At 41.0% G+C, this 27825-nt stretch overlaps 1 protein-coding gene and 1 pseudogene across 7 annotated transcripts in view; both read right to left on the bottom strand.

Moving 5' to 3' along the window:
* LDLRAD4 (low density lipoprotein receptor class A domain containing 4) overlaps positions 1–27825 on the bottom strand; it is a 564232-nt gene that overhangs the window by 238463 nt on the left and 297944 nt on the right. The window lies entirely within an intron of this gene.
* Positions 7036–7671, bottom strand: LOC150002957 (high mobility group protein B1 pseudogene; annotated as a pseudogene).

Genomic DNA, 27825 nt, shown 5'->3' with positions numbered 1-27825 from the left:
TAAAACCATGATGACATATCATCTCACACCTGTCAGAATGGCTATCCTCAGTAAATCAACAAAAGTGCTGGCGAGGATGTGGAGAAGAGGAAACCCTTCTGCACTGTTGGTGGGAATGCAGATTGGTGCAGCCATGTGGAAAGCAATATGGAGATACCTCAAAAAATTAAAAATTGAGCTGCCTTTTGACCCAGCGATCCCACTTCTGGGAATATATTCAAAGGAACTGAAAACACTAATTCAAAAGAACATAAACACCCCTATGTTCATTGCAGCTTTATTTACAATTACCAAGATATGGAAGCAGCCCAAGTGTCCATCAGTAGATAAGTGATAAAACAACTATGGGACATTTACACAGTGGAATAATACCCGGCTGTAAAGAAAAAAATTTTTACTCTGCAAAAGTATGGGTGGACCTGGAGAACATTATGCTAAGAGAGATAAGCCTATCAGAGAAAGACAAATGCCATATGATTTCACTCATACATAGAATCTAATGAACAAAATGAACAAGGAAAATGGGATAGCTAGCAGGATGACATCTAGAGGGTAGGGGATGTGAGGGGTGTAAGAATTGAGCAAAAAGGAAAAGGGGCTCATGGACACAGACAACAGTGTGGTGACTGCTGAGGTGAGAGGGTATAAGGGGAGTAAACAGTAATGGAAAAATAGAATAAAGATTAAATTAAAAAATAAACACTTAAAAGAATATAGTTCACAGGAAAAGCAAACCTAATTATAGCCTAACGATGCCACGTGAATGGTGTTTGCTTTAAAATGGAGACAGTAAAATGTCTTCATCTTGCCAGACTACAATCCTGGTAAGGAAGGGAAGAGCACACTGCCTGGATGCTTTCTGTCATCTCTAGCTTTTCTGTTTTTTGTTGTTGTTGTTGTTGTTGTAAGCACATGTCCAGACTTGAAGTGTTTCTGAATAAGTACAATACCTCAGCCAGACAAATTCAGTCATTTCGTGGGTCTTGGACTCCTGAGATCAGGCTGGATATGTCTGGCTCAAGGTGACAGTTATAGATGACTCAGGCTGATCTAGGTAACTGAATAACCCAAGGACTCAGGCAGTGGGGTTGGTTCAGGATTCCTCTTGGAGTCAGCACTGACAGGAGTGCTAGTCTTGTTTCGTTTGTGGTTAAGTTGGTTCATGGAATAGAGACAGGTGCCATGGGGACCTGAGTTTTTCTGTGTCTGGTATGGCTCTTTCTTATTTCTGAAAAGCCCCCAAGGAAGGTTTAGACCAATGGAGTGCGGACCTGACTCCAGAGGAAATAGACTGGTGATAGATGTTAGATGTTGACTAGACTTATTGTTATGATCATCTTGCAATATATACATATTCCCCACAAATGACTAGGCTTTTTAGGAGACTGAAGTTACATTAATGACTACTTGCATAATTTGGTGGAATTTTTCTGAGGTAAAGAATAAAAAAAGAACACCAGAAGTAAGAAGCAGTGATTGTGCCCTGACTTCCTCCAAAAGGGGAACTTCTTTTATGCTTCCTTTTGCCTTCCAGGAAGATAGCTATGGTGTTAAGTTTGCTTTCCTCAGTCTGGGTGAAGTTGGAGCCCTGCCCTTCCCAGGAAGAGGTTTTTGTTCATGGGACTCACAACCAGAAGAACAAGCTGAAAGAGAAGTTCACTTGGCTGGAAAACACAAGCTTGCCTGAGGAATCAGCTGACTGCAATTCCTATATACCCACCCTTTAACCTTTGCAACCAACAAAGGAAACAGAAACAAAAGCACTTCTAGAAAATAGCTTTCTAAATGTTTTCATTTTGTGAACTACTTGTATTTCCCTTCAGTGGCTACTGAAGACTGAGAGTTGGGATAAAGTCTGACTCTGTGCTGGTAGAGTGGCTTGGAGTAGATCTTTGGTAACAAAGGGGAAGGCTTTGGAAGACTGAGTGGACTCAAGTTATAGGACTTTTGGAAAGAAAAGAGTAGGCGTTTTCTAGTCCAATGACCTTTTTCATAGCTGAGAAAAACTGTGGTCTATAAAGTAAGATGACTAGCCTGGGGGCTCTCCAGTACTTATGTATCTCAGCTGTTCTTCAGACCCCCAATTTACTGTTTTTAATGATCTATGTGCACATTTAGGAAGGACAGAGAAGGTGCAAAAGGGACACTGCGCATACTGATGGGCGTCAAGGACCAGGACTGCCGGACAAATTCAGCAGGCACAGTGTGGGCCCTTCAAAACAGTTGTGACTGTTATTTCCCATTGGTTAGAGGAAAGATAGCAGCTTTTCACTGACTCCTGCCCCTGATGATCCATTTCAGGTCAACTAAGGGTGCAAAGTCATGCTGTCTTCTTCACCTGTTCATTGACCCCTCTGTTTCCCTTCCTTTGTGCTCTGGACTTACTTTGTTTAATTAGGTTCAGGGGGAACAACAAGAGTGACTCGAACCTCTTCCCTTTTCATTGACTTTGCCTGAGCATAGACCCTCATTTTCTTTCCCGAAGACCCTAGTGACTTCAGTGCTCATCTGAGAACCCACAGCATTTGCATTATCTGGGGCCTTGTTAGAAATATAGAATCTTGGCGTCAACCCCTACCTACTGGATCATAGTCTGCATCTTAGCACAATCATTAGGTGAGTAGGATGCACATCTAAATTGAGTTATGCTGTCCTACATGGTCACCCTGCTCCCAGCATCTGTTCTCTTTCACTTCATTCTGAATATCATCTCAAGTTCTGGTTTGGAACAAAAATTCAGCTATGTCAATTCCTTTCTAAAATCCTTGATTGGCTCTGCATTGCTTATCAGACATAAGACCTTTTGCTTTCTAGCCCCCCTTGACTTTTCAGCAACCTAGTTCCCTCTGTGATATCTCCTGAGTTCCTTGCTTTGAACCTCACTTCTTAAGCACTCTTCTCCCCTCACCCAGTTGGCTCAGTGTCCTCACTAACTTTTAGGCGCTTCTCAGACTTCCTTCTGTGAAGCTTACATGCCCAGTTCTCTGATAGTCCACCTGGTGCCTACTGTCTGTTGCATGCTGTGATCCCAGCACAGTGCCCGGCACAGGTAGTTTCTCAGTCTGCATGTGTGTTAGATGAGTGAACAGTGGTGGGCAAGGGCATTATTAGACTGCAGTTCAACAGGAATATTATTCTGCAGGTTAACAGGCTGCTATGATGGTGTGATGATAGTTATCATAAATTAAGTGGGCGATTTAAAAAAGAGCCATGGCTGTTATTCCCTTTTAGACCTTGAGTGGAACATTAGGTTTTCAGCAAGAAAAACTTGGGAGTCACTGATGTTATGTATTGCTTTGCCTGGGAAGCTTCCTGTGCCTTTAAAATGCTTCCGGAGAAGGATCTTGTACAACAATGCTTGGTGACATGGGCCTGCATTTTATAAATATTGGTCTGAGTGGTCAACCAAGACAGGCAAAGTTCTTCTCTGCTAACATCCGGGGCCCTTACCACCCCTGAGATTCTGGAAAGTTCTTTATAAATGTATTACCTTCTACTGTGATCTAAACCTATTCCCTCTGATTTTGCCCATTTAAAAATAGAAACGTGGACTCTCAGGCCTCAGGGGAAAGGAAATAACTCCTACTTCCTGCTCCCTAGCTTTGAAAGCTGTGGTTGAAACGTACTCAGGTATGGTTGGCTGGAACTGGTGGTCAGCCAGGGGATGGGGGAAGAAAGGAAGAGTGAAGAGCCCTGGGTGCATTTAGTGGAGCATTTCTGCGTTGATATCAGATGCCACAGTGTTTCAGAGAGCACAGAGGCAGCGCATGGAAGGGATAGATACAAGCAGAAGCCTAGGTACTCACAGGAAATGTGAGTAAACTCAATAGATATAAAGTGGAATTCGTTTCTTACGGAGTGGGATTCATCAAAAATTTTCAGGATTTAAAATATAAAAGCAGTTCTTAGACAAAAAAAACTAAAGATTTGTTCTAATAAGCATAGTTAGATTTTTTTTGGCTTCTTCATTTTAGGGAAAATAATCTCCCATGATGATATTATATTGCTCTTTTGCCTTTAAAATAACTCATTCTAAAACATTAAGTGAAATAAGCACTAACTTTACTATTATCACTGCATCTTCTGGGTCAGCTGAGTGAAGCACAGAGACACAGAGTGTCACCTCACATAGTGTGCTGCTCTCTGGGGAGTGTCTGCAACTTAGGCTAAAATGCCATGTTCAGTGTTATTACTATGGTTATTGATTACTATTTTAAATGAGTCTGACATATGACTATGTAATGATAATTTGGAAAATCAAGTTAGGCTTTCTTATTCTCATTAGGGAATTATTTGATTGGTTTCACAAAGGAGGGAATCATATAGTAACATAGCAAATTAGATAAAACTACTAAAAATACTTGAAAGACACTATTGCATAAAAGGTCAATATTTTCAATTTTTTTTCTCTTAATTATAGACATCCTGAATAGAGCTTCATAATGTGGAAGAATGATTTTAGAGTTAGATTTGGGCTGTGAGAAGCTTGGCCAGCATGAGTATCTAAGAAAGAACATATAGTGATCACCTAAGTAAAAATTCAGGATTCTTGCAAAGCTGGATCAGTCTTCTCAGGACATAGGGCCATAGACAGACATGACAGTGTGGGCTGAAGAGTGGCTTCAGTCCTGACTGACAGCATGTATAGCTGCCCTCCTGATACCTTCCACAGTTACCCTGCCTCTTTTGAGAGTGAACATTCCTACCAGGAAGAGGCATGTCTGAGGAAGTGTCGATGAGGAGACTCTCTGGGAGCAGAGAGAGTCACTGAGGAGATAGTTCCTTCTGCTGACCTAAGCTCTCTCTTACCTCAAAGCCCTGAACCCCATGACTGCTTTCTGGGCAGATGGGCTGATTCAGGCTCAAATCTGAGGAGGCAGAGTTTCCGCAGATGGAGGCTGATGCTCTGACATGAACTGTGTTGTAGCAGTGGCATGATTTCTTAGTGGACATGATGTGACAATGTTGAGCATATGTCCCCATCTCTTGAGAAGAGCTCCAGTGACCCTTGAGCTGTGACTGCTATCCAAGGCTTGGCTCCTGTTGTCACAGTTCTGGTCCCCACAGTTCCTACCCCCACCACTCATAACTCTTCCAGGTACAGCTTTGTTTTATTCCTGGACACCATCATTCATTTATTTTTTCATTCAACAAATATTTGTTAATTGCTTGCCCTGAGTCAGGTCCTGTGCTGGTCATAGGGATTCTGCAGGTCTCAGGACAGGCCAAGACCCATCTGTCCTCCACAGCTTGCAGTCCCATTGGAAGAGGTGGGCAATTAAGTAAGTAATTACGGGAGGGTCCTGAATAAGGGGCTTCAAACTTTGAGGGTCAGAAAGACCTACCTGAGGAAATGACATTTAAGCTGGTATGTGAAAGGTGAGTAGAGTGTGGGTGAGGGAATGCCATGTGGAAGGAAGGCCTACAGGAAAGGAGAAGAGAAAAGGCAGAGCACATGTGAGGGACAGGGTGGGGGTCAGTTGGGGACCGTGGGAGTAGGGTGGTGACAGGATGGGAGATGGGAAGGCCTGCTGACCATGGGTCCAGGAAGGAGAGTGAGGGGTTGCAGAGGGTGGAGGTGAGCAAGTTCAGAGCAGTGGACGGTGTCTGCAGGAGAGACAGTGGGGAGCTGGACTGCAGTGAAGGCTGGGAGCCTGTGAGAAGGGCCAGAGTGGGGGAGAAATAGTACCCCTCATAAAACCCCATGGCCACCAGGTCTTCAGCCTTTACTTCTTGTGCCACAGGCTCGATGATGGATGAGTCTAGGCAATACTATTATGCCACATCATTTTCTTTATGAACAATATTCTTCCAGTTTCTCCAAAATCAGGTTCCTGTTAGTAATGTGATTATAAGTAAGTTCTTTTGCTTGGCAAAAATCACCACTCTTCCTGAGCAATTAGACAAGGGCTATAAGTATTTAAATGTCTTAATTCTTCCCACCCACCCCTTCAAAAACAAAACTACAAATTGAATGACAAGTTACACAAAATGGAAAGGAGCACAGGGAGACTGATGGTGGTGCTAGGCCAGAAGTGTCCTGTGGAGTCTGGGGTAACTGCAAGGTGGTGCAATTCTGAGGCTGGTTCATTTGTCCTGTGAGCAAGTCATCCCAAGTGAGATCACCACCAGGAGTGTCTCGACTTCCAACTGGCTTCTTGAGCAATTAGAAGTGATGAAGTGCTTCTCTGGTGCCTTGATGACTAGCCTGGGCCCCAGCTGCTGGTATCAAGCCTCATTACAAAAGTGTCCATCCGTGTCCAGTAAACGCAGAGGGATGAGTTGCAGCTCTGTGTCTTGGTAGGGAAGAGAGCTGAGCCCTGAGGCCTGGGGGAGTAAATGTGGGGCCTAATGAAATGGGGAATCGGGTTATGGTTATGGAAACAGAGTAAGAGGAGAGGTAGCTGGAAGACACTGGCGCAGAAATGGAAGAAGTCTTTCGGTACTTGATAGGATTAAAAAGTCTGAGGTAGTAAGCAGAGATTGAAGGTAAGAAGATGTCTTTCTGCCCAGTGTTTCAGAAAACAAATATAACAATGGGAAATCAAGGGAAGGAAGAATTATTTTTTATTTTTATTTATTTATTTTAATTAAAAAATTGTATGTACTTAGAAGCATTCAGAATGTCAACAAAACAGCTGCAACTTTTTTGCAATTACAGAGTATTATTCAGTTAACAGAACAATTATTTTGTATAAGCTGCATCAGACAACTGAAGATGAAAAAACTACCATCCCCATATATAACTGATTTGTGCTGTGCACCAACAAGAACTTGCTTTAAACTTCCATGCCAATTTACAACCCCCTTACTGTACCAGGCAAGGTTAGTGGCTATTGAAAATACCACCAGGACAGGGCTATCTAAAGACACATTTGGTAGTGTGTTAACTATACAAAAAAAGACACTGTATAGTTTAAAAAAAAATCTTACACAACCTTACATTTCAATTTTTTTCCTTTAAAAGGAGTGAGTTGTATACAGGGGGGTTAAATGCTTTATAGAAAAGAAAAAAGAAACTGTGCTAGAACCAACTTATTCACCATCGTCATCATCTTCTTAATCTTCATCTTCTTCATCCTCCTCCTCCTCCTCCTCTTCATCGTCCTCTTCTTCCTTCTTTTTCTTGCTTTTTTCAGCCTTGGTAACTCCATTTTTTGCAGCATCAGGCTTTCCTTTAGCTCAATGTGCAACAATAGCCTTTTCATATTTCTCCTTCAGCTTAGCAGCCTTCTTTTCATAAGGCTGCTTGTCATCTGCAGCAGTGTTATTCCACATCTCTCCCAGCTTCTTTGCAACATCACCAATGGATAGGCCAGGATGCTCTCCTTTGATTTTTGGGTGATACTCAGAACAAAACAAGAAAAAGGCTGAAGGAGGCCTCTTGGGTTCATTGGGATCCTTGAACTTCTTTTTGTTTCCCCTTTACGGGGAATATAAGTTTTCATTTCTCTTTCTTAATGGGCCTTGTCCCCCTTTGCCATGTCTTCAAATTTTCCTTTCTCTTTAGCAGACATGGTCTTCCACCTCTCTGAACACTTCTTAGAAAACTCTTGAGAAGTTGACTGAAGCATCTGGGTGCTTCTTCTTGTGCTCCTCCCGGCAAGTTTGCACAAAGAAAGCATATGATGACATTTTGCCTCTCAGCTTCTTAGGATCTCCTTTGCCCATGTTTGATTACTTTTCCTCAGCGAGCTCAGAGTCACCTAGTGCCCGTCCGGCTCGCACTTGCCGCGGCGCTGTCTCTATGGAGCTCAATGTACTGCAATGGCTGTGAGAGTGGGAGCCAGATGCAGCCTCTTCACTCTCTCTGCTCTGTAACCTTTTTATTTTAGAAGTGCATGTTTCATAATTATACTTCAGAAATTGGTCTGTTTGCAAAAGGCTGAATTACTCTTCCCACATTCCGAGACTGTTTAGAGCCCTTCAAAACAATTGTGACTGTTATTTCTAATTTCAGATATACAAAATAAACTGCCCCTCAAGAAACGTGATCTACCTTTGAAATCGCCTAATGGAAATTCATTGCATAGGCTGCAGTCTTCTAGGTATTTTATGATGGTTCGGGTTTTAGTCCCTTTTGAAATCAGAATCATCAGTATACTTGTTATTGCTAATAAACAGTGATTTTTGCAAGATCCTTAAATGGTTTTGCACACCTCCTCCCTGCCACCTCCATCCTAATGTATATCTTTCTAAAGACTCATAGTAAATATTAAATGTTCTGAAGTATTATTTCAAAGTTTCTTAATTGTTTCTTGAAATAGTTGTGGGAGTGTCCACATATCATAGCAAATAGTGTCTGCCATGCAAGCATTCACACATCAAAGAGATGGCTGAGGAAGTGGATTGATTGATAAGTTAGGGAATGGACAGGATTAGAGAGAGGAAAGAGAGTAAGCTTTTCCACAGAAAAAGAGTTATAAAGAGACTGGTGAAAAGAAAACCAGTTAAATATCAGTTTTGTGATGAGGAGGAATCTTGGACTCCAGATTTTCCCCTTGAATTGAAATATTGGGTTGGAGAGATAATCTGGAAGTTTATACTTAATATAATAAGAGAGCCTTATATAGAGAGTTCATGTGAAAATGTCATTTTTTCCTTCCTTCTTCCCTTCATTCATTCAACAAATATTGAGCATGTACTATGTGCCAGACACCGTGAAATAAATAGACAGTACTTGCCCTCATGGAATTTATAGTTTGGTGCAAGAAAAAAGCTAATACATTAAATTAATTAATTAAATGCTATGGAAGAAGGTGATGTGTGCTTTAGAGAAAAAAGAAGAGAAAGAATGGAGATCAGAAAAGTCAGGGAGTCCTAATTTTTAAATAGGCAGTCAGGGAAGGCCTCACTAAGGATGTGACATTTTGCATGATGACCCAAAGGAGTGAGTCGTCATGCAAATGATGTAATGATGTACAGAGTCAGCTGTACAGACCTCAAGGGAAAGGATCATACAGTGCAAAGGCCCCGTGTTAGACTCTGCCTGGTTTAATTGACAGACATTAAGCCACTTCATGGGAGGGTGAAGGGCCACATCATGTAGGGCTTTACAGATCTCAGAAAGGAGTTTTACTCTGAAATTGGGAGGCACTAGAAGAGTCTGAACAGAAATGCAACATGATTTTGACCTGTGTTTTAAAAGATTCATCTGGCTGCTACAATGAGAATAGACTGTCTAAGGGCAAGTGTGGGAGCAGAGAGACTGAAACAACATAAGTGAAAGATAATGATGCTGGTGCAGACTTACAGGGTGGTACCTGTGAAGAGGATAAGAAGTAGTGGGTATATTTTGGATTCTGAGTCACCCAGATTTGCTGTGGATCAGGTGGATCAGATGTAGGATGTGAGAACAATAAGAGACAAGAGGACCACAGGGCTGTTGGCCTGAGCTCATGGAAGGTTGCAGTTACCCTTGACCGAGACATGGGCACTGGGGGGAGGGGGGCGTAAGTAGCTTTGGTTTGGCTATATTAAGTGTGTGATACTGGATGGACAGATAGGCCATTGGATGGAGTGCCATGTGTGTCTTGCTCCCAGTGCCCAAAAGATGAAGGGAAGTGAAAAAAGCTGATAGGGGCTGAGAGAGAGCTGGTGAAACATGCTGTATAACTCTGGAGCTGGCAGTGATTTCTCTTGTAATTACAAACAGAGATGGAACCCACATAAGATACAGAGTTTTAAAATTGCTCACAGTTTGCCACAAAAAAAAAAAAAAGAAATGAAAGTTATACAAAGTAAAATAAAGAAAAATATACAGGGAACCAACAGTGATGGGAAGGAAGCCAGGGTTCAAATCAATAATTTGGAACAAAAGAAAGAAATAAACCTTCACCCAGAACAGAAAGAAGAAACAAGAATTAAAAAAAAAAAAAAAAAAAAATACGGGGAGAGGATTAGGAACCTCTGGGACAACTTTAAATGTACCACCATCTGAATCATATGGGTTCCAGAGGAGAAGAGGAAGAGCAAGAAATTGAAAAATTATTTTAAAAAATAATGAAAGAAAACTTTTCTAATTTGGCAAAGGAAATAGACATACAAGTCCAGGAAGCACAGAGAGTCACATTCAAGCTAGACCCAAAGACGACCACACCAAGACACATCATAATGAAAATGCCAAAGGTGAAATATAAAGAGAAAATCTTAAAAGCAGCAAGAGAAAAGCTGAGAGTTACCTAAAAGGAGTTCCCATAAGACTATAAACTGATCTCTCAAAAGAAACTTTGCAGGCAAAAAGGGGCGGGCAAAAAGTATTCAAAGTGATAAAAAGCTTTAAAAAAATAAATAATTAAAATAAAAGAAAGAAAGAAAAACAACAAAACAAAGTGATGAAAAGCAAGGACCTACAACCAAAATTACTCTATCCAGCAAAGCTATCATTTAGAATGGAAGGGCAGATAAAGTGCTTCCCAGACTAGATAAAGCTAAAGGAATTCATCATCACCAAGCCATTATTACATGAATTTTAAAGGGACTTATTTAAGAAAATAAAGAAGATCAAAACTATGATATGAACATTAAAATGACAACAAACTCACAACTATCAACAACTGAATCTAAGAAATAAAAACAAAAGCAAACTAAGCAAAGAACCAGAACAGGAACAGAATGATAGGTTTGGGGATCATTTGGAGGGTTATCAGCTGGAAGGGGGAAGAGAGAAAAAGTGGGAAATGGTGCAGGGATCAAGAAGCATAATTGTTAGGAACAAAATAGAGGAATCTTAAGAATAGTATAGGAAAGGGTGAAGCCAAAGAAGTTACATGCACAGCCCAGGGATATAAACTAAGCAGGGAGGGATTGCTAGAAGGAAGGGAGGTACCTGGTCAAAGGGGGCAAAGGGAAAATAATTGGGACAATTGTAACAACATAATCAATAAAATACACTTAAAATTGCTTAGTTTTATCTAGAACGTTATGATTTTCTTTTGCACCCCCCAACCCCCACATTTGTCTTTATTTTCATAACACCTTTGTTCTGTTCAGGCTGTTTGGAAAAGCATTCCTCTGGGACCCTGACCTGCCTTTATTATGGGCTGTTTCTTAACCATGCCACCCCCAACTGGAGCAGCGCGTAAGAAATGTTCTTCTCCAGAAGAGAAAATATAACTTATTACTTGTAAAAAAAAAAAAGGCCTTGCAGCTCTGCTAGAAATTTAGCATATGATTTGCCTACCATGTTCCTTCAACCATTGTCCTAAAAATGCCAGAGGTGTGCTCTCCAGCATACCTAAGGAGGAGACAGGCAGAAACTCCCTGAGTTACCAAAAGTCAACATTGATTTGATTTTCTTAGAAGTCAATGTTTAGTGCCCCTGCATCCCCTTTTCTTTCCTCTTCCCTCCCTCTGCCCTCCAGCTACTGTGCTGGAGAAAAGGATCAGCTTGATGAACCTGGGAAGGCTGTTGAGCCCAGGTGGTGATCAAGCGGTTGATTAGAAAGAAATTGTAGGAAGAGAGAGGAGTTCAAATCAGTTACAAGCCAGTCACATCTCATGGACCAATTCCTTTCTCTGTGATGTAGGGAAGAAGGAATCTTGAGTGAACCTGGCCAGAACTCTCAGTTGGTTTTAAGCAACTTGCCTATAGCCACACAGCTTGTCAGTAGCCAGGTTTCGCTTCATCTCCTTTAGATTCTTCCTTGCATCTTTCCTCTGCTATGCTATGTTGGTGGGTGAAAACAGAAGGAATTAGTTATAAATGCTGGTTTTGGAAGGAAAATAATTATTTCCACAAATACCTGAGCCTGGAACAGAAATTTTACCTCTCAGACAGGAAAACAAGCAGCATCTCCTCAGGGCCTGCAACCTGAGACTCTTATACCTTCGAAATGCCCAATGGTGTAGCAAAGGAATGTCTCCTTCTCCTCCTCACTCCCTTTTACCTGAGGGTTCTTGAACCTTTGCCTGAGTTCTACCTCTGACTCAAACCTGGAGGGAGCATGTTGAGTCCCAGTCTCCCAGCCTCAGCATCTAACCAGATTTGTTCTGACCTAGGGCAGCAGTTACTGATTGTCTTGTGTTTTGAGGCTCTGAGTTTTGCCTGGTGTCAAGAACTCAATTTTCTACCCTTGAAGCCCTTTGTTCTCAAGTCCAGTCTTTTAAGTTTGCTGCTGAAAACTTTCTAAAGAACCTACCTTGCTCCTGCCCAGATAGACCCTTGGACATGGTGACCATATTAAACCATTACTAAACCATGTGGCTGCATCCACTGAAGTGAAAAGGAGGGCTGGCATTGAGCACACCTGCAAGTGGGGACAGAGGGGGTGTGTGGGGTCTGTGCCTCTATTCCACCTTCCTGGCCCCATACTTGTGAATAGGCAGCTGAGACATGTTTGTTCAGCATTTCCTAAATGCTGGGCACGTATATTTAATCATTTAACTTTCCTAGTCTCTGTGAGGATGGATGTTATTATCCATTTTACCAATGAGAAAATTGGAGGTCAGAAAAATGCAACCATTTGCTCTAGCCACCAAAACAAGAGATTTGGGGGGAGAGGTCCCTACCCAGGTCTTGCCCCATTAGTATTCATGCCTGGTCCATTGGAAGGCCTTTCCTCCAAGTTCTGCAAGGATCTCTCTGTTCACATCTGTGGGCCTGCCCTTCAGTAATGGCCTTAAGACTCAGCGTGTTTGCTTTGTCTCCTGCTGTCTCATGTGCCCTGCCCCCCAAACCCGATCTGACAGTCTGATGTAGCCCACTATGCCAAAGCCTACAGGATATCTGAATTCTCTTTTGCTTCATTCAGGGAAAGGAATTTTCAGTGAGAGCCTTAAATCGTAGAGGGACAATGGAGTGACAAAGCTCTGTGTTTTGATAGTCAACAGGTTATCTTGTTAAATTTTATAAATTAGTCCCCTCTACACCTCACACACAGGGAAAGGAAGTCAGCAGAGGTGTGTGTTCTGCCCTTGCCCTTTTCAGCCAGGACAGGAACTAAATTGTTCATACCTGGTCACATCTTTCATGCCCAGCTCAGCAGGTATTTAATGAGTGGTCTTTTTGTGCCAGAACATCATCCAAGCTGCACAGACCTCTACCCCAGCCTGGTTAGGTGGGGAGGGATCAGGTTCTGGCCAAATAGGAAAGCACTTTTGTCTGACAGGAGCTAGGATGTGTCCAGGAGGGGGGAAACCCAGCCTGGTGGTGGCTTTGCCTTAGCTTCTTCCTCTCCCTTGCCCTCTCCCTCCTAGTAGGGTTAGGGCAGCTTTGCTGGGAGGTGCTGGATTTTGCAGACATCTGAGAGGAATAGAAGGTCCAGAGGTTAGGAGGACAAAAGGTCAGAGATAGAAAAACAGTTTCTCCCTCACTGATAAAACATTCTCAAGAAGTTTTTCTTTCTTATCAGAATTAAAAAGATATGGCTTACCCCACAACCACCCCACCCCAGGAGAGACAGCCCCTAGTGTACATATCCAATACAGGTGCCTATATCATCTTCAGTTTTTCAAATGAGTGTCAGCTAATCTGATACTGATTTGGATGTTTTGGTGGTGGTAGTTATACAAAGTTTAATTTAGCTTAAGCTCAGCCTTGCATACAGCAGTATTATTATACATATTTTAACATTTGTGGTTGAAGGTCATTCTCAAAAATTAGATTATAGTTTTAACTTTTGCAGCTCTTCTGATAATTTTGGAAAGGTGCATTACCCAAAGGGAGTGTTCAGCAGTGACACTAGCTACATATTTGGAGAAATATTCTATAGTATATGAGTATATTGTTCCTGGCTGGTTTGGCTCAGTGGATTGAGCGTCGGCCTGCTAGCTAAGTGTCGCTGGTTCGATCTTCCAGTCGGGGCACATCAGAGAAGGAAAACTCTGACTCCAAAAAACCTCCGCTGCCTTGCGGCATACCTCTTCAGGGGAAAGGCTAAGGGAGTAAACCCTGACAGAAAATCCGGAGCCGGAGTCCCTAAGGCGGTTTGACGTTGTAGTCAACACCGGCAACTCCTGCGGCGCACCTGAAGCCAAGCTGTATTGACTCCATCTTTCCCTTGGACCCTTCAGCTGCGAAGAGAGGGGGGTCTGCTGCATGGGCAACAGCAGACCCTCCATATCACCCTGCCCAGGCTCTGTAGCTTCAGCTTCACTGGAGAGGACACTCCAGCGTCATCGCAAGATGTCGATTTAACACGGGAGGAGACAGATAACCGTGTCACTCCCAAGTCGGACTGCACAGCCATTCTCGGCGGTGCAGATAGACTCTTAAGAAGCTACACCATCGTCTCTCGAGACGGACGGCTGCCGAAATATGAGTATATTCATTCATATTTATTAAACACCTATTATTTGCTAGGACTTTGCAAGGTATTAGGCCTCCAAAGATGAAGAGTCAAACCTTCCTTGAGGAAAACTTATAGGCTGCTAGGAAAGGTCATGAGAAAAGTCAGTGAGTATTGCTATAGTGGGAGCATGTGCCCCAGGCACAATGAGGTCTCATGTCAGTGTCTGAATCTGCTTAGGAACATCAAGAGGTGTGGAGGAGATGACAGAGCTTACTATAGGTGCTGGAGAACCACCTGACTGGCCTGGAAGCCATCCTCACCTCCTGAATTGTCGAAGCTTCAGGCTCATCTAACAGCTTTCTATAGCCACTGTACAAAGATCAAAGGAAAGGCTGAGTGGACCAGTTTCTCACTCTAGGCTTCCTCAGCACCATTTGTCTAGCAGCTCCTGGGATTTGTTCACTAGGTTTCCTGGCTACTGGCATCTGCTCCTTCAGCTTCCCAGGAACCCATGGAAATATTTCCACCACTGTATATTGAGAGCAAAGACCCCTCATGGGGACTCACTTTGCTCACCTCCACTTTTGTTTTCTGTGTATCTTGCCTTGGTGTGGCAGTATAGATGGGGAGTACAAACATGCACTTGGGAGTGAGGAAGGCCTGAGTTTGAATATTGGCCCAGCAGTCCTGGTCAGGAAACCATGACCACACAGTTGACCTAGCTGGTCCCTGGACTCTGGTCCCTGGTCCCCTATGTGGGGAGAGCAGACGAGAATGTGTTCTATGTATTGATTCCATGAATATGTGCATGATGATGGCCGCTGCTCTTTTCTGGCTAACCTGGGCTAGTGTGTGGCCAGCCCTAGGGTCAGCTGCCCACTCCCTGGATTCTCCATGCCAGTACGCTTAGGTGCTTCAATTTTAGTAACTTAATAATTTTCCCCATATGTCACATAGTACCTAGTTCTGTATGATATAATTTTTGTATTACAGTAGTCCCTCTCTATATCGCAGTTCACTTATCGCAACCTCACTGTATCACGGGATTTAAAAAAATATTATATCTAATTATTTATTGCAGATTTTTTGCTATATCGCGAGATTTTGTGGTACTGTATACATATGTTGTTAAAGTTATGTAGGTTTAAGAGTGTAGAATATGTTTAAGAACATAAGTAGTGTTTATAAAGGTGTGGAAAAGGTTAATAAGGGAGTGGGAAAGGTTAATAAGGGAGTGGGAACGGTTTATAAGTGCGTGGGGAGGGTTTATAAAGCCTTAATATATATATAAATGCTAAAATAAATGTAAAGTTCCTACTTTCGCCTATTGCGGGGGGTGGGGGTGGGGTGTCTAGAACATAATACCCACAATAAGTGAGGGAATACTATAAAGCGTTATTACTGAACAGCTAAGTATTGTTACTGAACAGCAATTTGGGGTCCAGCTGCCTGCTTGCAGGCTGATACCCTCTAGGCAAAATTCCAGAGGCAAAGGTTTGGTGAGAAAGGAAAGGAGTCTTTATTCAAAAGCAGTCACTTAAGCCTATCAAGTCACAGCTTTAGTTTTTTAAGCCTATCAATTAAGGCTAAACTGGAACACCTGGGTTTTCCTGGCTTTTCCCTTGTTAGTTTCTATAGAGTTAGATTACAAACTAAAACAACATAATACACAATAGCTACACAGTTCTGGAAGAATGGCAATATTCTGCCTCAGAGCTTGTTCCTTGCAGAACACCCAAAGAATAAACCTGCCACCCTCTGCCAGGCCAGACTGATCTGAGGCTGTGCCCAGGGTTCCTTCCCGTAAAAAATACTGTTCATTGGAAAATGCAGGCAGCTGCAACATGATCCTCCAGGCGTCATTGAGGAAGAGCCTGATCCTGAGCCTGAGTGAGCGACTGAGTGAGTGAGAGAGAGAGAGTGTGCTCAGGATCCAGAACAGCTCATGAGCCAAAGAGCCAGCCCTCTTTTTATTTCCATCGGCTCTGGCGGCATTCAGCTTATCAGCCAATCCCATCCTAGACCGCTTTCCATTGCCTTAGCAAACTCCTTCTACGGCCCCTCATACTTCTCCCCAGTGATCTTAGTCAGATCTCTCTGTATCAGCATCACAGTAAATAAATAATATCACCACAAAAAATAAGAACAGGAAACATCAGCTTTGGTTGAAAATACAAAAAGATAAAGCCTTATTAATTGTTTTAAAAGGGGCCTTTTCCCTTATTACTTCCTGGTTTAGTTTTATGATAATACATGAACTGCCTCTGCTGAAGTAGCTGTGGATTATTGATAATTACTCGTGGTTCTGGGATGCATCAAACACTTGGGAATATCAAGAACTAAGAAACAAGCCTGGAAACTAAATTTTAACCCCATTTTCTGCTCTTTACACACTAATCAGATGAGGTTTCAGAAACCATCTAATGAGGAAATAGTTACTAAGCACACAACATAATTTCTCTAAGAACCCCGATCACTGGCCAGTGCCAAGTATCAAAAGCATTTGCACATTGCCAGCATAGTTCCCTGGGATATATGACATTGTAGGTGATTTTCACATGCAAAATATTTTTACTACACATTTATTTTTGGTTTTTATTACTTCTTCATGACTTTTCTCCTTACTGAATTAAAACAATTTCCTTTCTCCAACGAATCGGAAATGTACTGGCTTAGCTAATTATGAAAACAAATAGCAAGGTAAATCTAGAAAGGTTACTTATGGGTTTTGTCATGTGCATAGAAAACCCCTAAATTATTTGGGAGAAGGGATCTGATGATGTATACAGTAGTCTTCCCTTATTTGTAAGTTTGCTTTTTGTGATTTCAGTTACCTGTGGTCAACCATGGTTCAAAAATATTAAATGGAAGATTCCAGAAGTAAACAATCATAAGTTTTAAATTGTTCACTGTTCTGATAGGTGTAATGCAATCTTGAGTCTTCCCACTCCATTCCCTTTATCTAGTCTATCCATTCTGTTTAACTCGCTGCCAATTAAGTCACTTATTGGCCATCTCAGTGATCAGATCGATTGTCTCCTTATCATAGTGCTTATGTTTAAATAAGTCTTATTTTATTTAATAATGACTCCAAAACACAAAAGTAGTGATGCTGGGAATTTGGATATGCCAAAGAAATGCCGTAAACTGCTCCCTTTCATGAAAATGTGGAAGTTCTCATATTAATAAGTAAAGAAAAATAATCTATGCTGAGTTTGCTAAGATTTATGGTAAGAAGGAATCTTCTACCATGAAATTGTAAAAAAGAGAAAAGAAATTGGTGCTAGTTTTGCTGTCCCACTTTAAACTGCAAAATTTACAGCCACAGTGCATAATAAGTGCTTAATAAAGGTGGAAAAGGCATTAAATTGGTGGGTAGAAAGCATGAACAGAAAATGTGTTTCAATTGACAGCAATGTGTTGCACCAGAAAGCATTGAGATCACTTCAGCAAGTGATCCCCTTAAACAAGTGACCCCAAGCCATTTACAGCAAGTAAGGGATGGTTACACAGATTCAGAAAATGGTTTGGACTGAAAAATATAGAAATTACTGGTAAGGCTGCATCTGCTGATGAAAAATCTGTTGCCACATTTCTGGCAGAGTTGAAGAAGTTGATTAGGGTAGGGTAGTATCCTCAGTTTTGGACATCTGCTAGAGGCCTTGGAATGTATCCCCTGCAGACAAGGATGAACTATATAACCAAAAGCAACCAAAGTTCATTCTATCAGGGTGAAAGAAGAAACAACCCAGAGATAGCTAAAGACAAAGTGCTGCCTACACCTTCTGTTTACAGAACAGAGGTTCTTTTAAGGAGTGAAAGCAAGAAAAGAGATCTTATTTTATGTTATTTCATTTTTAAAAGTTGTATTGAATTAATATGTAATTAGAAAAGCACTTATATCAGAAGCTCACTGTATTTTTTACACATTGAACACACCTGTGCTAACTGCCACTTTAAAATGATTAATTTTATATTAATGTGAATTTTACCTAAACAAACAAAAAGCAGCAGAACTCATCCAGCCACTCATAGAACTCCCTTGGGCTACATTTTTGTTAGAAATGTAGACGTGAAATTGCTGGGAGCACATGGTTTCCCATTAATATGCTGACCAGCAGAGTTGTGAGATCTCTACTTGCTCCACATACTCTACTTGGTATTTGTCAGGCTTTTCATTCAGCCATTTCTGGTGGGTGGGGAGTATATATAACATTGAGGCTTTAGTTTGTATTTCCTAGATGACTAAGTGACTTTGTCACATGTATATTAATCATTTGATTTTTTTATCACAACTTTTTATTTTTATACAAGTGAAAAAGCTCTTTTGAGCTCATAAAGACATAGAAGTGACAAACTATTGTGAGGCACCATCAAGTTCAAAGACAATTATAGTTGACATAAAATATTATGTTAGTTTCAGGTGTATAACCAAGTTGTTAGACATTATATAACTTACTAAGTGATCACCCTGATATATCTAGTACCCATCTACCACAAACATAGTTATTATAATATTATTGACTATATTCCCTATTCTATACTTTACATCCCATGACTATTCTGTAACTACCAGTTTATACTTTTTGTTTGTTTGTTTGTTGATTTGAGAGAGACACATATCAATTTGTTGTTCCACTTATTTATACATTCATTGTTTGCTTCTTTTATATGTCCTGATCAGAGATTGAACCCACAACCTTGGCATGTTGGGACAATGCTCTAACCAGATGAGCTACCTGGCCAGGGCCCTAATTTGTACTTCTTAATCCCTTCACCTAGTTCATCCATCCTCCCCAAGTCCCTCCCATCTGGCAATCATCAAAATGTTCTCTGTATCTATGAGTTTGTTTCTGTTCTGCTTGTTCATTTATTTTGTTTTTTAGATTCTACATATAGAAATCATATGGCATTTCTCTTTTTCTGGCTTATTTCATTTAGCACAATACCCTCTAGGTTCATCCATGTTGTTGTAGATGACAAAATTTCATTCTTTTTTATGGCTGAATCATATTCCATTGTATATATGCACTGCTTCTTCATTATTCCTTCATCTGGTACACTTAGTTTGCTTCCTTATCTTGGCTATTATAAATAATGCTGCAATGCACATATGAATATATATGTCTTTTCAATTTAGTGTTTTGGGGTCCATTGGATAAATACTCAGAAGTGAAATTACTGGGTCCTTTTTTAAGTCTTGTTATACAGTCTTTATTTTAAAGTCTATTTTGTCTGGTGCAAGTATTGCTACCCCAGCTTTTTGTTTGTTTGTATACATTTTCATGAAATATCCCTTTACTTTGTCTCTGTGTGTCTTTTGATCTGAAGTGAGTCTCTTGTAGACAGCATACATAAGGGTCTTGTTTTATTTATTCAGCCTCCATATAACTTTTGATTGGACATTTAATCTATTTGCATTTTAAGTAATTGTTGCCATTGTATTATTATTTTTTATCTTCTTCAACGTTCTTGTAATACTGGTCTGAAGCTCTTTATTTGCCCTTTACTTCTAAATGATAGCTTTGCTGGGTAGAGTGATTTTAGTTGTAGGTCCTTGCTTTTCATTATTTTGAATATTTCTTGACAATTCTCTTTGGCCTGCAAAGTTTCTGTTGAGAAATCAGCTAGAAGTCTTATGGGAGCACCCTTGTAGGTAACTATCTGCTTTTCTCTTGCTGTTTGGAAGATTCACTCTTGGTCTTTAACCTTTTGCATTTTAATTATGATGTGTTTTGGTGTGGGCCTCTTTGTATTCATCTTGTTTGAGACTTTTTGTGCTTTCTGAACTTGTATGTCTGTTTCCTTCATGAGGTTAGAAAGGTTTTTCATTATTAGTTTTTCAAATAGTTTTTCAATTCCTTGCTCTCACTCTTCTCCTTCTGGCACCCCAGAAAGAAGTACAAAGGCATGTCAGTTCAAGGATACTTCAGGAGTGATTTCTTGGTGTGCCATGTGGCAAAAACAGGGGAACGGTACCAGAGAAAGAGAGCTACCCAGCCCCCCAACCTGGTGAGGTGCAGACTTGCTCAACTTGGGAAGAAGTGCCAAAATGTTTCCAAAGAGGTGATCATGGCATCAACTTCAGTTTTTGGTGCTGTAGCCACTGCTCTGTTTCATTGTAAGGTTTCTAATGTTCATATGCTGCCGATATACATTAATTAATTAATTTGTTAGTGTCTTTAATTCATCCAAAAGATATCACTGAGCTCTTGCTATATCTTCAACATTGAAGATAAAACACCAAATAAAGAAAGATCCTACCTTCACGGAGACTAAAAATAAATAGTAAAAATACCCTGTAATGCCAAGAGATTAGAGGTACCCTGGAAAATAATTCAACAGGGGGAAGGGATGGACAGTAGTGACAAAAGATGGCAGGGAAGGTCTTTGAGAACATAACATTTGAGTAGAGAGCTGAATCAAGTGAGGGACAAGCACACAGACACAAAGAACAGCAAGGCGGAAGCCCAAGGCAGGAGCAGGCTTGCCTTGAGGGACAGCCCAGAGGCCAGTGTGTCTGGAATACCATAAGCAAAGGGCTCAGAAGCCCAGTTTTTGGTGAGGAATTAGAATTTTACTCTCAGATTTGGCCTTTGGGTCAGAAAAAAAAATTGAACTGACTAAGGCTTTAAAAAGGTAACCCTGATTACCTCATGGAAAAGAAAGCATCTGACTCCTTGGATCCTGCATACCTGCCTTACTCCAAGCCTACCCTCTCCCTTCCCAGACTGTCAGGGATTCCGGATGGCTTTGTCCTGTTTGCTCCACTTGCTTCTCCTGTTGCCACTTGGCCTCACATGTCATTGCTCCTGCTTCAGGTTTCTGCTCTCCAGTCTGTCCTTACATCCACGTGCTGGTGGTGGAGAATCCAAGGATACAGCGGTGCCAGGACCCACTAAAGAAGAACTGACACCTTCTTTACTGCTCCCTATGCCTTCCACACCCTGCTGTCTTGAAGGGAGGAGGAGCAAGCTTGAAATATGTCCCGAATGCTGTGGGGGCTTAAAATCTTTGTAGTGTTTCCTTCCTGCCACCATTCCAGGTGCATTCCTGAGGTATGCAGATCATCTGAGAACTGCACTGACATGATTGCTGTTAACCAGCTTAAAATATTCATTATCAAACACCCTCTATGGACTTGGGAGGGGTATGAGGCCTCTGGAGACCTCTAACTGGTGTTTTCCTCTAGGTATTTTTAGTTTTAACAGAATCATCCTTATTTTTCACCACTTAGGAACTCATTGGTATATCTTAATCTGATATCCTGTGTCTCCTGCTCTATAGATGCACCCAGCACACATACATGCTCACATGAAAACACCCACAGGTGAGCAGATGCACAAGTTGAAATTATTTGTCAGGACTCATAAGTCAAAGTACTTAAAAGTTCCCCAGGTAGTGAGGCATAGATGGAGGCTCCCTTGTGGAGGCTTCCTAACACACACAGGCATGTAATTGTGCCATAGCAACATCCCTTTTCCTGTGTGTGGGTCAGAGTCACATCTCTGTTGTCGAGTATTTTTGCCGAATTAAATACTCACAGGGTCTGTCTGCTTCTTCTTCTTTTCTTTTCAAAAAGATTTTATTTATTTATTTTTAGAGAGAGAGGAAAAGATGGAGAAAGAGAGGGAGAGACATCAGTGTGTGGTTGTCTCTCCCATACCCCCACCTGGGGAGCTGACCCACAACCCAGGCATGTGCCCTGACTGGGAATTCAACCAGTGACCCTTTGGTTTGCAGGCTGGCACATAATCCACTGAGCCACACCAGCCAGGGCATGTCTGCTTCTTTTAACATGAACAATTTATAGGAACCTGAAAGAGAAGAGAAAGGGAGGGGACTGTATGGTAGGTGTGAAGAAAAATGACTAAAAGATGAGTAAAAATTACATATATCTCTTCCTTCTGTAAATAACTCATGATAAAACTGAATAAAATTCAGGATCTTTTCCACTTAGAAGAGATGAGGCCAAGTGAAGTGAATGCTTATCCTAAACCTCTATGATTAGAAAACTGCCATTAGTTCTTTAGAGACCAGGAAACTTGTGTTGGGATACACCATTTATCCTAAGTGCTGACAGCCATTATGGGATATAAAGTTAATGTATCTCAAATGACTTTCTCTGAACTAATGTTGTCTGGTGATTATATTCTCTTGAGCTTTGTTCATAATTTTTTAAAAACCAAGTATTATGAAATGACAGCAAGTGAATTACATTGAAATTGAACATTTTCTACTTCATGTATCCTTTTGTGATGTTTTTATTTCAAAATATTACATTCCAAGTTAAAAAATTTTAATGGGTATATTTTGTTTCTGAGAACTGTGGCTTGTGATATGTGTGCTTTTCTCTATGTATGTCATATCTTAATAAAATATTTATAAATTATAGCCCCAAACCCTCTTATGCCTACCTCATGTTATGATTTATGGAAGTTTTCAGGGAAAATATTTTATAATACTTTCCAGAAAAGAATAAAAGTACTCTTAAAAGCAAAAGGTGAACTTTTCTGTCTCTCTGACAAGTGTGCCTTGGCCACCGGAAAGAGTTTTGCCGTCTAGGCTAGCCAAGAATGTGCAGGTGAGGGTGTGCTCAGTCCCAGGACCATGAAAGGAGATGGCCAGAATGTGAGGCAGGACTGATGCAGCCTCTCAAGAATCTCTGTTCTGGAATGTAGTGAGTGGGAAGTGCTTCTCCTCATCTGTGTTTTTCTCATCAGAGCATATTAAAGAGTGGGTTTTGGTTCTCCTTACAAGCAAGAATTTACCAAATATTGGCTGTGCCAGAGACGGCGGTCCTTGCACGGGACAGGGAGAGGCAGGCTGAAGCTTCCTATGTACTAGCCTTCCTTTAGATACCTTGCCTCCTCTCTCTAATGACAATGTTCTGTGACTGTATTCTGAATCACTACACTCTGAATTTCTTAGAGGTCAAAAGTTGTCAACAGAGTGAAACTCTGAGCTGTGAGCGGGATCCATTTGGTCACAGTGGGTCACCAGCATATCTCCGTTGCTCTTCATGGAAGAGGGGGTCATTCTACTGCCATCCAGACCAACCCTTATGGAAAAGGTAGTAGTCTCTAGTCAACCTGTTACATACCCTGCAGGGCCGATTGTGGTTAATGATGAGAGGTTGAGATGTGCTATATATATATGATATGATAGTGTTATTTAAATAATTTATTATAAATGTCTGCCTGTAAGGCAACTAGAATAATTAAAACATCCTAAGAATTATTTTTCTGTCTGTAACTAATAACCTCTGGTGGCCAGCAGTCACTGACTGTCACTGAGTGCCTCCATCAAATTCAGTGTACAGATTTTTGTGGGCATGTCCAGCTTAAAGTCAGAGGCTTTAGGATAGATGCTCTAAGACACATTTGAAGTTGAATGAATAAATTTGATGATCTGCTTTTTATATGTTTGAAATAATTAGTAGCTGGTACCATTGAATCTTACTTGTGTTTCTTTCCTTTAAAGATATGTAGTGTTAATAAATGTTATTTAGTAACCCATTGTTAAAATGCTAACATTTGATTTTATAACAAAAGAAACAGTTGAGTATAACAGGGATGTTTGTATATAATTAGTAATAACGTTAATGTCAGATGGCCCCAAGGTAATTTTATACCCATTTTACAGGCAGGGAATAGGATCCAGAACTAGAGGCCAAGAAAAGAGATATCTTTCCAACACAGTGCTGTTTCCACTAGGTGACAGTGTGAAGGTCTGTGTCTTGTCATGCCAAAGCATTGCATGTTGGTGCTGTTAGAGCACTGAATTTGCAGAGTGCCACAAAGGGGCTTGCATTAATAACTGAGGGAGAAGTAGAGTTGTTTTCCATCAATTTATGGGTGGCTATTAAGCTTGTTTCATTGTCTCTGACACTGTAATACAACTCTTCCATTATGAGACAACACTCCAACCAACTGAGCCACACCAGCCAGGGCACGTTTATAATCTTTGAATGGCCAGGAAGGGCTTGAGACCATAAGGTGTCATTGTGAGGACTCAGGAATAGAGTATATATATGAGTGGCCTGCTGTCAAAATTCTCAGCAACCCAGGAAGGCATTCAGGAGGGTGAAACTCAGTATTTCTCCTCCATGTGTCTGGACCTTGACAGAACCTTGCCTTTCTGAGAAGCTTTCCTCTCCTTCTAAGTTGCCTGTGCCTGAAATGACATCCTTTTAGTGCCTAGGATTTCACTTGTTCCCTTGGCCTTGCTATAAATGTAAAAATTGTGTGGAATGTCTGTTTTATTTAGTATAACAAAAGTGATTATCCCTTTCCTCCATGTCCCAATTATAGATTGCTTCTATTCATTCACTCATAATATGTCAAGAAGAAGCAGTTCCTTAGTATCATAAACACCTTCTCTGGCCCAATAGAACATTCCACTTCCCTGAAGAAGACACAATATGACTAAGGGGAGTGTCTAATCTTACCCAGGAATGGGGGTCTTGCAGAATGCGACAGCTGCAAGGAAGGTGACCTGGGCACTTAGATCTATTCCAGGAAGACATGAGGTGTGGTGGATTGACACTCTTGTGAGCCTCTTTGCACAGAGCCCAGCTGATTCACACCTGAACAGGGTGCATATACAGAATCCTAAGACTGAAGATGCCCTGCAGGGGTCTTGCTACTCCCAGAAAATTGAGCTCTCTGCCAAGTGCCAAAGTACCTGGGCCATCTGGGCACCCATGGGAGCACCAGGTCAAGACACAGCCCCACAGCCCCATTTCTTCCATCCCCAGGGATCCCTTACTCCTGCTATCTCTGAGCAAAAGACATCTATTCCCTAGCAAATGTCTTTCCCCTAGCAAAAGGATGTGGTAAATAGAGGGAGATCCTAAAACATAACCCTTACCCTGACATGTTGCACACAACCAATAAATTTAATTGTTTAAAACAACTTTAAAACCATTTTCTATAAGTCTACTAGTGCTGGGAGTGTGCGTGTTTTTCATCTGAAGGTCAGTCCTGACAGCTAATCCTCCTTTTCAATTGTTTGAATCTTTTTGTTCATTTGTTTTGCACAACAGTGTAGTTCTGTGTAAAATGTCATGAAGTTTCCTTTTGCATTTTTGTTACACCATGGAATCAGTTTTGGTGTTTTGTTGTTGTTGTTGTTTGTTTGTTTGTTTTTTTGAGTGGAGGAAATTAAGAGAGAAATTTAGCCTTGGAAGTATTAATCACTAAAAATAATTTATGTAAAAACAACTTACTTTCCTCTTTTTACACTGTGTGCCCCTGCTGCTTCTGGCTTTGGTGTTCCTAATGCTCTGAGAAGAAGGGCATTCTTAGCTGGGAATTGCTTTGAATGGTTTGGAAATATTTTCCAATATTAAATTTCATTAAATTATAGAACACTCTGCCTGGCGCATAGCATAAGCTCTTTTCTTCTTTAAGCAAGAAACTTAGGGAAGCCAAGATTCAGTGGTTTTCTGTGTGCTTAACCAGGAAATCACAGTGCAGGGCTCACAGCAGAACAGTTTCTTGACATTATCCATTGCTTGTCCTTGCTATTTTAGAGCAAAAGAATACATGCAACAAGCAAAGGGAGGCAGGGGTTAAAGCCATAGTCACAACCCACCATGGTTCTTAGAAACAAGAATGCTTGTTAGATTGGGCCTCCCTTTTCCCTGTTGAGCCCTTGCTGCTTTCATCTCTGCAGGGCAACTTGAGGCGTCCCTGCTTCCTAAGAAGCCTGTGGCATTACCCTGTAGTATGGAGGCAGGCATGCTGGTCCCAGACATAGTAGCTGCCATACTGCCATCCTTGAATGTGGAATGGAGGCCCATCAGCAGTGGTTACCAGGAGGCCATCTTCCTCATGTTGGGAGGACAGCTGACTGTAAACATTGTCTATCAATAAAAAGAATTGGAGTCAGTTGGAGGGAAGAAGTGGGATGGTTGTTATTAATCAGGATGAAGTGATGCATTGTGATTTAAAATGGAAAAGGAAGGGGCAGATTAAATGTTGACACTCAGTGTATTCCAACTGTGGTAGCTTTGGCTTGTCTGACACAAAAACATATATTTACTGAAAAAGGAAATAAAATCTTCATCTAACTTCCACTTCAAGGGGCTTCAGGTAAAAAAAACAGAGAGAGCTTAATATTATTCATTTCTAGTCTGGACTCAGCTGAAGAGCTTAGTTACCAAAGTCTGTAAATGCTTTTTCTTAATGAGATCACAAAGCAGTATGCCCACTGAAACTAATTCTATCTTAAGGACTTGTCTCCAGTCTTTGTCTCAGTTTTATAAAACAGGTAAAATATATTTTTCTTGTAACGTATATTCACAGTGTACCTATACTATAGATAATATGCATTAAATAAATGACATTTATAGTGGAAACTTGAAGAATTATGTAACCCATACAAATTTGGGTGTCCCCAGATATGTTTGCTTCCCAGGATATGTTTATCAATGAATTATTAAATGATTGTTAAACAAGTCTTGTAGAATAATAATTTGTAATTTGGCATCTTTTCTCTGTACATGTCTTTCAAGAGAACTTTTTCCTCCTGTTGTTACGAAGGTGAGTATGAACCTAATGGGCTAATGTTCAGTTCAAGGTACAACTCAATCTTTTTTAATTCAAGCCTAGTGCCCTCAGCCTCCTGACATGATGGTTACAATAGTTTGTTTGTTTTGAACCTTTTATTGTTGCTCTGTTACAGCTGACCAATTTTTCCCCTGTTATTCACTGCCCTACCCACTCTCGCTCCCACCCTGTTGTCCATGACCGTGGGTCATTTATACATGTTCCTTAACTAGACCCTTCCCCTTCTTTTCCCCCTTCTTGCCCACCCCCCTTCCCTCTGGTCACTGTCAGTCTGTTCCTTGTTTCCATGCCTCTGGTTCTATTTTGTTCTTTTGTTTGTTTTGCTCATTAGGTTCCTGTTATAGGTGAAATCATATGGCATTTGTCTTTTACTTCCTTGCTTATTTCACTAAGCATAATACTCTCCAGTTCCATCCATGCTGTCATGAAAGGTAGTTGGAGAAAAGGGAACCCTAGTGCAGTATTGGTAGGAATGCTAACTGGTGCAGCCACTGTGGAAACCAGTATGGAATTTCCTCAGAAAACTAAAAATGGAACTACCTTTTGATCCAGTGATCCAACTGCTGGGATTATACCCGAAGAATCTTGAAACACCAATTCAAAAGAACCTATGCACCCTATGTTCATAGCAGCACTATTTACAATGGCCAAGTGCTGGAAACAGCCTAAGTTCCCATCAGTAAATGAATGGATCAAAAATCTGTGTTACATTTATACAGTGGAATCCTATGCAGCAGAAGGAAAAAAGGAACTTCTACAATAGTTCTTAAGGTCTTATTTGGCACTGAGAAGAGATTTCTAAGTTCAGTAAATTTCTGTAGTGAGTAAATCATTGTCTGACAAAATGTCCTCCTAATGTAAATGTGTGGGACTATTAGGAAGGGCTTATGTGGTGGGATTCTGAGGTAAGACTATTAAAATTCCAGTCTACATACATAAATATAGAATTTTATCATAAAAGTGAAATCAGAAATTATTTGGTCTAATGGCCTCATTTTGCAAATTGGGGAAGAGTTTCA

Source organism: Furipterus horrens, unplaced genomic scaffold (assembly GCF_987537825.1).
Source record: "Furipterus horrens unplaced genomic scaffold, mFurHor1.1.pri manual_scaffold_8, whole genome shotgun sequence".
Classification (NCBI taxonomy): Eukaryota; Metazoa; Chordata; class Mammalia; order Chiroptera; family Furipteridae; genus Furipterus; species Furipterus horrens.
This window is presented reverse-complemented; position numbering and strand designations above follow the sequence as displayed.